General features: G+C 44.0%; 1 protein-coding gene across 1 annotated transcript in view; it reads right to left on the bottom strand.

Annotated features, from left to right (window-relative positions):
- Window positions 1-2,080: 2,080 nt before the first annotated feature.
- LOC106520636 (uncharacterized) overlaps window positions 2,081-8,176 on the bottom strand; it is a gene marked incomplete at its 5' end in the record, with an annotated part of 43,385 nt that continues 37,289 nt past the window's right edge. Inside the window, 1 exon segment of the transcript XR_001310573.1 lies at window positions 2,081-4,707.

The raw sequence follows: 8,176 nt of genomic DNA, 5'->3' as shown, positions 1-8,176 counted from the left end.
CCTCTTTGGAGGAACTCAGCTTTGAGCTGGAAATCCAACTCAAGCGACAAAGAGTGGGTTTTTACAGCCAGGGATTCGACAAGCCTGTCGGATCCCCCTACAATGTTTCAAAACCTCCAAAGCATTAATTTTTCCTTCCGATGGTGAAGGTGATTTATTTTGAAGGAGAAACCGGGTTCAGTGGTAGGACACCATGACAAATGTGAAACAAACATTTATGTGCTTTATACAGAGCAGGGAACTGCATTAATGGGGATGGATCTGATCATGGCACTTAAGCACTGAAGGAGGTACATTGCTTTCTACTTCACCTGCCTGCAACCTACCTGCTTTCAGCCCAGTTATGCTGCTCTCCACGGCAGATAAAAATCTACCAACTGTGGGGTGTCCTGATGCATCTCAGTAATCCAGGTAAAAAATCAAAAAGATAAAAAATTGTGTAGGTCTTCTGGACGGGTTCTTCTCTAATGAAACATTTTGTCTCTTCTCCAAGAGACTTCTTCAGTCTGAGAGTTTCAGGCAAAAATCAGGCTTTTAAGCCCAGCCTCCGTGTGACTGATACTCACATCACATGGCTATCGTTGACACCTAATTAACACTTATTGTTAACAGGGGGTGGAGTGATACTGGCAATGGTCGCGCTGTAGGAGTGTGTTAAAGGATTTTTGCACCAAGTCAAAGTACCTGAATATGTTATACCAATTTACCAGAAACTATGCCGTCTGCCTTTTGAAGTCAGGGCAGCTGTGTCAGAGGAACTGAACAGATTACTCTCTGCTGGGGTGATCAAAAGGATTGATGCATCACCCTGGGTCTTACCCATTGTGGTGACTCAATGGAGAACAGGTGGCATAAGAATGTGTTGGGATCTAAGTGAACCTAACAAAGCCATAGTGGTGAATAGTCATCTGCTACCACACATGGAGGAACTGCTTGCTACATTAACTTGATCTACGCTCTTTTCCACAGCTGACTTGGAGAGTGTTTACCACCAACTTCCATTCCACCCAGACAGTGGGAATTTGACTGCATTCATAACTCATGAGGGCATTTTTTGTTTCTGTCGTTTACCCTATTAGCATCTGCTCCATTAGCTTTTCTGTGATTCTGAAATGAGTGCCAAACCTTCAGAATTATCTTGATGACATATTTTGCTTCAGACACACAAAGGAACTTCATGAGGGAACTACTGATGGTGGTCAGTGGGTCMAGTGGCTCAGGTGTATGACAGTCCCACCTCTGTCAGTTTGCCCCAGGGCAGCTGTGGTTCTAGCTTACCACCATCAATGTGTGGATATGTGTGCATGGATGAATGAGTGAAGTGTGAAATGCTTTGGGGTCCATGTGGACTTGATAAAGTGCTGTATAAGTTCAAGCTGATTACCATTTACCATTTATGATGCTGCACTGGATGAAGTGTTGCAGGACCTTAACAATTGATTTCCTGTGTGGCTCCTCCCCCAGACATCATTTCCTCTTCAAGACCCCCTGGGTCTTGAAGAGGAAATGATGTCTCCCCCTTGGATTGGAGACAATGGACCGGACTTACAGCCACCTGGGGGTGACCTGTGTTGCTTAGTCTGGCGTTTCTCCTCCAGGAGTCATCGGGTGGGAGCCTTTAGCTTGGCCTCCAGCTACCTTCCTTCCAGTGGTCGCTCCCTTCTTGAACCCCGACCTCTGGGTCAGCGTAGTAGCTCAGGACGCCTCCAGCTGCCGGTCACCACTGTTCCTRGTAGCCGCTCCCTCTCAGGATGTGAACTTCTTATTGTGACCGAGGTGCCATTTAGTGACCTGTACAGTAGGTCTCAAGGGAACTGTTAAAGAGAGTTATCATATCTCCCCAGGTTAATAACTGTTAAAAATGAACTTATTATTGATTTAAGACCTCATATCATCTTACCTCRTACCTCTTGGACACAAAGTAACCATACTCATTAATATGTTAAAACCTTGTTGCTCTGAAGTAACAAAACTCTCATGTAATCAGAGAAAAACTTAAAAAAATCAATGTCCAGTCTTAAGTTTGTCTTTACGATGCTGTAAGCAGTTTAATAGGAATTTGCAAGAAAAGCCACATTTGATTATACAGATTAAGAATATTCAGTAATAATTGATGGTGGTAAAAATTAAAAATCTCTAAGGCTCTGGCCTATCTTTATGACCAGGGTGTGTGGCATTTTCTGTTAATTTTGAGAAAGCGCAACAGCTTGGAGTCGTATCTCTTTTACCTCCATGAGAAGCAGCAGACTTTTGCCTAAAAAKGACTTCTCAGAGCTGGGCTGGTTTTTATCTGGTCTTCGGTCCGTAGATCGCTGGAGAGAAGTTTGTCAGCGTTTCCCAGATGAGATGTCCTTTGGATCTGCTTGCTCCTCTTCTTGGGCTGTCCTTGYTTCTTGCTGCCTCTTCTCCAGTAGGGGCAAGAAGACGAGTTTACTGTCAAAGCCGCTCCCTTTTTATACTGTCTTTGGGCCCGCTCACCCCCCTCTTCTACCCTTGCGAGTAGGTTGGGCGCAGATTTTTCTTGTACTTTCTAGAATGAAGTAATCTCGTTTCCTTGGTAACAGCACTTGTCAGGRACTTTCTTGTGCTGTCTCAAAACTAGTTTTTCCACCTGAGAGCCTCTGGCACTTCTGCTTTCTGCCAGCTACTTCTGCTCTGAAAAGTGCACTTTGTACTATTAACGTCTAATATAGCACACACACCCTTTATGCAATACATTCCTTTCTATTACATTCTTTTCTAACCACCACCTTACATTGAAACACACTGATTATTACAGTACATGCAAATCATACCTTGGCATTAAGCATATAATCATTACTCACGTTATATATTTGCCAGCATTAAAAATGACTTCTCTTCTCTCTGTTTCTTGATCTTCCTCTCCCTTTGGCCTGCTTCTCGATCTCTCTTGTGACTCCTCTTCTTGTCCCATTCTGCTCTCTGTTGAGAATCATGAGGAGGCTCTGCTGGCCTGATTCCAACTCTTGCGATGGTTGGTGTGGTCAGGTCTCTTGACACAATGCAGGTCTGTGCACCAATGCAAATCAGTGTCAATGCAGACAGACTAGTCTGCAATTTCTGGGACAAACTGTGACAGCACAGGGCATTGAACCTGATAAAGAACATGTCCAAGACATCACCCAAGCACCTCTGCCAAAGGATGCTGCCACACTGCGTTCCTTTCTGGAAATGCTTTTTAGATACAACAAATTCATATCCAATCATGCCATGGTGGTTGACCCATTTTGTGCCTGCCTCTGCAATGACTCTGAGTACAAATGGATGGCTGAAGCTGATAAATGCTTAGGTGAAGTCAAACAGCTACTGCTGAGTAGTTCAGCACTAGCCTTGTACAGCCCAGCTTTACCAAGAATTGTTTCCACTGATGCCTCAGACTACAGCATAGGCACCGTTTTCACACAGATTCGCCCAAACACTATTGAACGAAGAGTGRAATTTTCTTGAAGGACCCTTACATGGGCTGAAAGGAAATATGCAATTGTAGAGAAAATGAAGCTTTGGCCTGTGTTTGGGCCATTGAAAAGTGGATAACGTACCTGTGGGAACACAGGCCCTTACAACACTACTATGAACCAAAAGTGCTGACAGGGCAGGACTACATATTGCCAGATGGTCRGCATGATTACTATGCTTCAACTACCATGTGGTTTACTGAGCAGGCACACATAACCAAACCGCAGACAGTTTATCTAGATTTCCACTAACTACAACTACCATGTCCGTGCCAGAGATGGAGCCTGAGTTGGTTGCAGTGCTCACTACAGCACAAGCTACCATTATACTTGATGAGTTCAAGTCTGCTTCTATGGGGTGCACAGAACTCTCTGCCCTGTATGCACAGATCAAAATTGGGTGGCCTCCTTCTTCAAAACCTTTGACTTCAGAGTTGCAACCAAATGCCAGGATATGTGAACTGAGTAAGCATGATTACTTAGTACTTCATGGATCAAAGACTGTTGCTGCACCTCTACAACCAGTTCCCTGGGCTGTTGGACCATGGACTAAGGTTAGTCTAGACATGTGTTATTCCATGTGGCCGGAAGTGGAACTTGATGGTGGACATTCTCAACACTGCCTTTAGTGACTATGGCAACCCAGAATATGTTGTGGCTGACAATGGTCCACAGCTGATATCTGCTGTATTTTTCGCCTTTTTGAAAGAGCAGAACATTGTGTATGTCAGAACATCTGTATATTTGTATTTGGAAATCTGTAGATTTGCAGACCCAGTAATATACCAAAAGCAAGTGGGTCCCAGCACATATGGATTGTCAGATGGAAGACTGGCATTCTTCTCACCTCACCTCAGAATCGGATGTGGGAAACACAGTAGCTATCAGGTTAGACAAGCAGAGGAGGTGGCCAAGACACTTTCAGATCAGTAAGAAGATGACACAGATAAAGACCCTGCTCCAGAGAGAAACAGGAAGGACTAAGCACATTTGATTAGATAATAAAGACCCTCTGATTGAAGATTGAGACTTAAAATAGCATAACTATAACAAGGCCTGACTCTTACCCTTCCAGTTGTCATTTGTCACTTCCCCGCGTGGAGTACTGTCCCAATTCAAAGGTTCCTCATGCGGCCGAGGAATGTGACTGACAAACTCTCGAAATCCGAGGACGCATCTGTGTACCCTCACCAGCCGAGGCTATCCCAGGATTCAATGTGGGAGCAGCAAACTAAACAGAGAAACGATGACAGTGGAGTTTTTGTTTTTTAATGAGTCTGCACAGTTTGGAAATTTACCACAGATTGAAGAACTTGTTTTTAAAAGTAAGTTTAGAAATTTAGCTGTTGAAATTTAAGTCGCAATAAAAATGTTAAATACAAAATGCAACCACAACTGTTGATACTGGAGCTAAACCCAAATTAATGATGTTTTTTTTTTATTTACATGTAATGTTTTAACTGAGAAGTTATTCTTCCAGTAAAAAGACATATAAACACATGTCCCAGGACCCAGCCCATGGATTGAGACACAGCCATTGTGTTCACATTCAATTGTGGCTGTGCCAGTAGGTGTCACTGTTGGATAGAAAGTGAGGGTGAAGGAGGGTGTAGAAGAAGACCTGTTTAGGAAGTGAAACTRTATGTTCTGCCATGCTTGATGTTTTTTTTTAATTAACAATGTAAAACAGAACAACAATAATACAACTCTCATGAAGGGTAAAAAAAATAAAACTACAAGCTACATGTCAGGGGGCCAGCTAAAGGGTGTTACAGAAAAAATACAAAAACAACTGAGCAAAATGATACAGTGAGAAAGTTAAAACAGTAAATATGYAGAGATCTGGTTTGAGATGATCTTGGCTGATTTCCAGTTTTTTTTTTAATGTACTTGATGAAGAAACATATACTTTAAATTTGTTCATATAACAGGGGAAGGATGGCTTGGTATCTCTCCACTTACTACAGTGAATACGGTATTTTGCTAAAAATATGACTACATTTATGGCATCAGAGAAGGAAGAACTTAAATTATCCACATAAAACAAAATATCCACATCAAAAGAGGTAATGTTAAGTTTAAGATTTATCCAGTTCCTAATTTCTGATCAAAAGCTTTGTGAATAATGACAGGAGAAAGACAAATGTTCCAAGGATTCATCTTCTGACTTACAAAAAGTACACAAATCATCATCAAATCAAATATTCTTTCAAGAAACAAGGCTACAGGATATACCCTATTAATTATTTTAAAATGTGTTTCCTTCACTTGAGGAGATAAAGGCCATTTTGTAAATTTGGAATGAGCAGAAGTCATTATGGTTTTATTGCTGGTATTAGAAGGTTTCTTGAAGGAATCTGTATTATAGTCATGGTGATTTTTTTGTCTTATATTTTCATTTATCATCCTATTGTTGCATTTGTAATCCATCAAGTTACAATCATTCACCTTTTGTGTGGGCATCAAAGCTGTCACCTTTGCATATATAACAACATTTTTCATTAGCTGGATCAAAGCCAAGGGGATTGCTTTACACACCTTCTTAAAATCTTTGTAACAATTAAAATTATATTTTTCAACAAATGATGGGAAACTCAAAAGATCACCATTATCATCTAAAATATGTCTTACAAAGATAATACCCTTATCATACCAATCTTGTAAGAATACTCTCTTCCAACCAACTGTAACTGTCCTATAATTCCACAGTGTTGATCTGTGAGGTGAGAAACTATGWTGAAATACCATCTTCCAAAACTGAAGAATTTGTTTGTGCAAGTTAGACAGTGTCGAGTCCCGGTCCAATTCGGTTCTTCTGGGCTCCGTCAACTGCTCGGACCCGTCTCTCTCTTTGTCTGCTCCCGTCTGCCAGTCTGCTCACTCTGGTGGCTGCTGTTTCGGTTGTTTCGCTGAAAAATCAGTAAGCGTCCTTGCCTGTAAGCTGCTGGAAAATCACAAGGCTTCTTCCTTTGAGCTGTTGACTCTCAGCTAACACTTGAATGACGAAAGACGATAACTTCAGCTTCTAGACATGTTTATTTAACGAGAGATGCRAGAGAGGGTGCTAACAGCTAGGTGTTACGAAGAACTCTGACAAAGAGCACGTGCCCGTCTCCATGCGCGCTCCGGTCGGACGCCCCCACGGTCTGACGCTCGTTCACATTTCTTAAAGGCACGGTACACAAAAATATACCACACCAGCTACTTGGGCCAACTCGTCTGGGGGAATCCCAAGGTGCTCCCAGGCCAGCTGAGAAACATAGTCCTTCCTTCATATTCTGGGTCTTCCTCTGGGCCTCCTCCCAGTGGGACGTGCCCGGAACACCTCACCAGGGAGGCGTCCAAGATGTATCCTAACCAGATACCCGAGACACCTCACCTGGCTCCTCTCAACGTGGAGGAGCAACGGATCTACTCTGAGTCCCTCCCAAATGACCAAGCTTCTCACCCTGTATCTAAGGGAGAGCCCAGACACCCTGCAGAGGAAACTCATTTTGGCTGATCGTATCCACGATCCCATTCTTTCGGCCACTACCCAAAGCTCTTGACCATAGATGAGGGCTGGAACGCAGACCGACCAGTAAATGAGTCCGACTTACTACCGGCAATGCAGACCAAACTCTGACACCTGTTGTACAGGGACCTAACAGCCTGTATCATATCTTGGCACACCATAATCCCAGAGTACCCCCCACAGGAGTCCCTGAGGGACACTGTCAAACACCTTCTCCAAGTCCACAAAACACATGTAGACTGGTTGGATGAACTCCCATGCTCCCTCCAGGACACTGCTGAGGGTGCAGAACTGATCCAGTGTTCCACAACCAGGACAAAAACAACACTGCTCTTCCTGAAACTGAGATTCGACTATCCAAAATACCCTCCTCTCCAGGACCCCTGAATAGACCTTTTCAGGGAGGCTTAGAAGTGTGATCCCCTTATTGGAACACATTTTGCGGTCCCCTTTTTACTGTAAATAGGGGGATCGCCACCCCAGTCTGCCAATCCAGGGGAACTGCCCTCGATGTCCACACAATATTGTAGAGTCACGTCAACCAACGCAACCCCATAACATCCAGAGCCTTAAGCAACTCCGGGCAAATCTCATCCACCTCCGGTGCCTTGCCACCAAGGAGTTTTTTAACCACCTTGGTGATCTCTGCACCAGAGATTGGAGAGTCCGACCCAGGGTCCCCGGGCTCTGCTTCCTTATGGGAAGACGTGTCAGTGGGATTGAGGAAGTTTTTGAAGTATTCTGCCCACCAACCCACAACGTCACAAGTTGAGGTCAGCAGCGGACCATCCCCACTATAAACAGTGTTGGTGGCAAACCACTCCCCCGTTCCCCTACACGTAGGCAGAGGGAGGCTACCCTCTTGTTCACCAGGGTAAACCCCAACGTACAGGCACTGAGATGGGGGGCAATAATCGTCTCGGCGAGGGAACACTTAGTTCATTCTTGGCACTCAGGAGTCTTTGGGCTGTGCTTTGTCTGATCCATCACCTCGGACCCGTTTGCCTTGGATGACCCTACTGGGGGCATGAAGCCCCTGACAACATAGCTCCTAGGATCATTGGGACACTCAAACCTCTCCACCACGATAAGGTGGCAGCCCAAGGAGAAGCCTGTGCTGTCACAAAAGAGAGCCTTTTGCTACATGTAGCATTAAGCTAGCAGATCACTACATTTAGTGTTAGCT

This window comes from Austrofundulus limnaeus, unplaced genomic scaffold (assembly GCF_001266775.1).
Source record: "Austrofundulus limnaeus strain Quisiro unplaced genomic scaffold, Austrofundulus_limnaeus-1.0 Scaffold95, whole genome shotgun sequence".
Classification (NCBI taxonomy): domain Eukaryota; kingdom Metazoa; phylum Chordata; class Actinopteri; order Cyprinodontiformes; family Rivulidae; genus Austrofundulus; species Austrofundulus limnaeus.
Note: the sequence above shows the minus strand (reverse complement) of the source record. Positions and strands in the feature narration are given on the sequence as shown.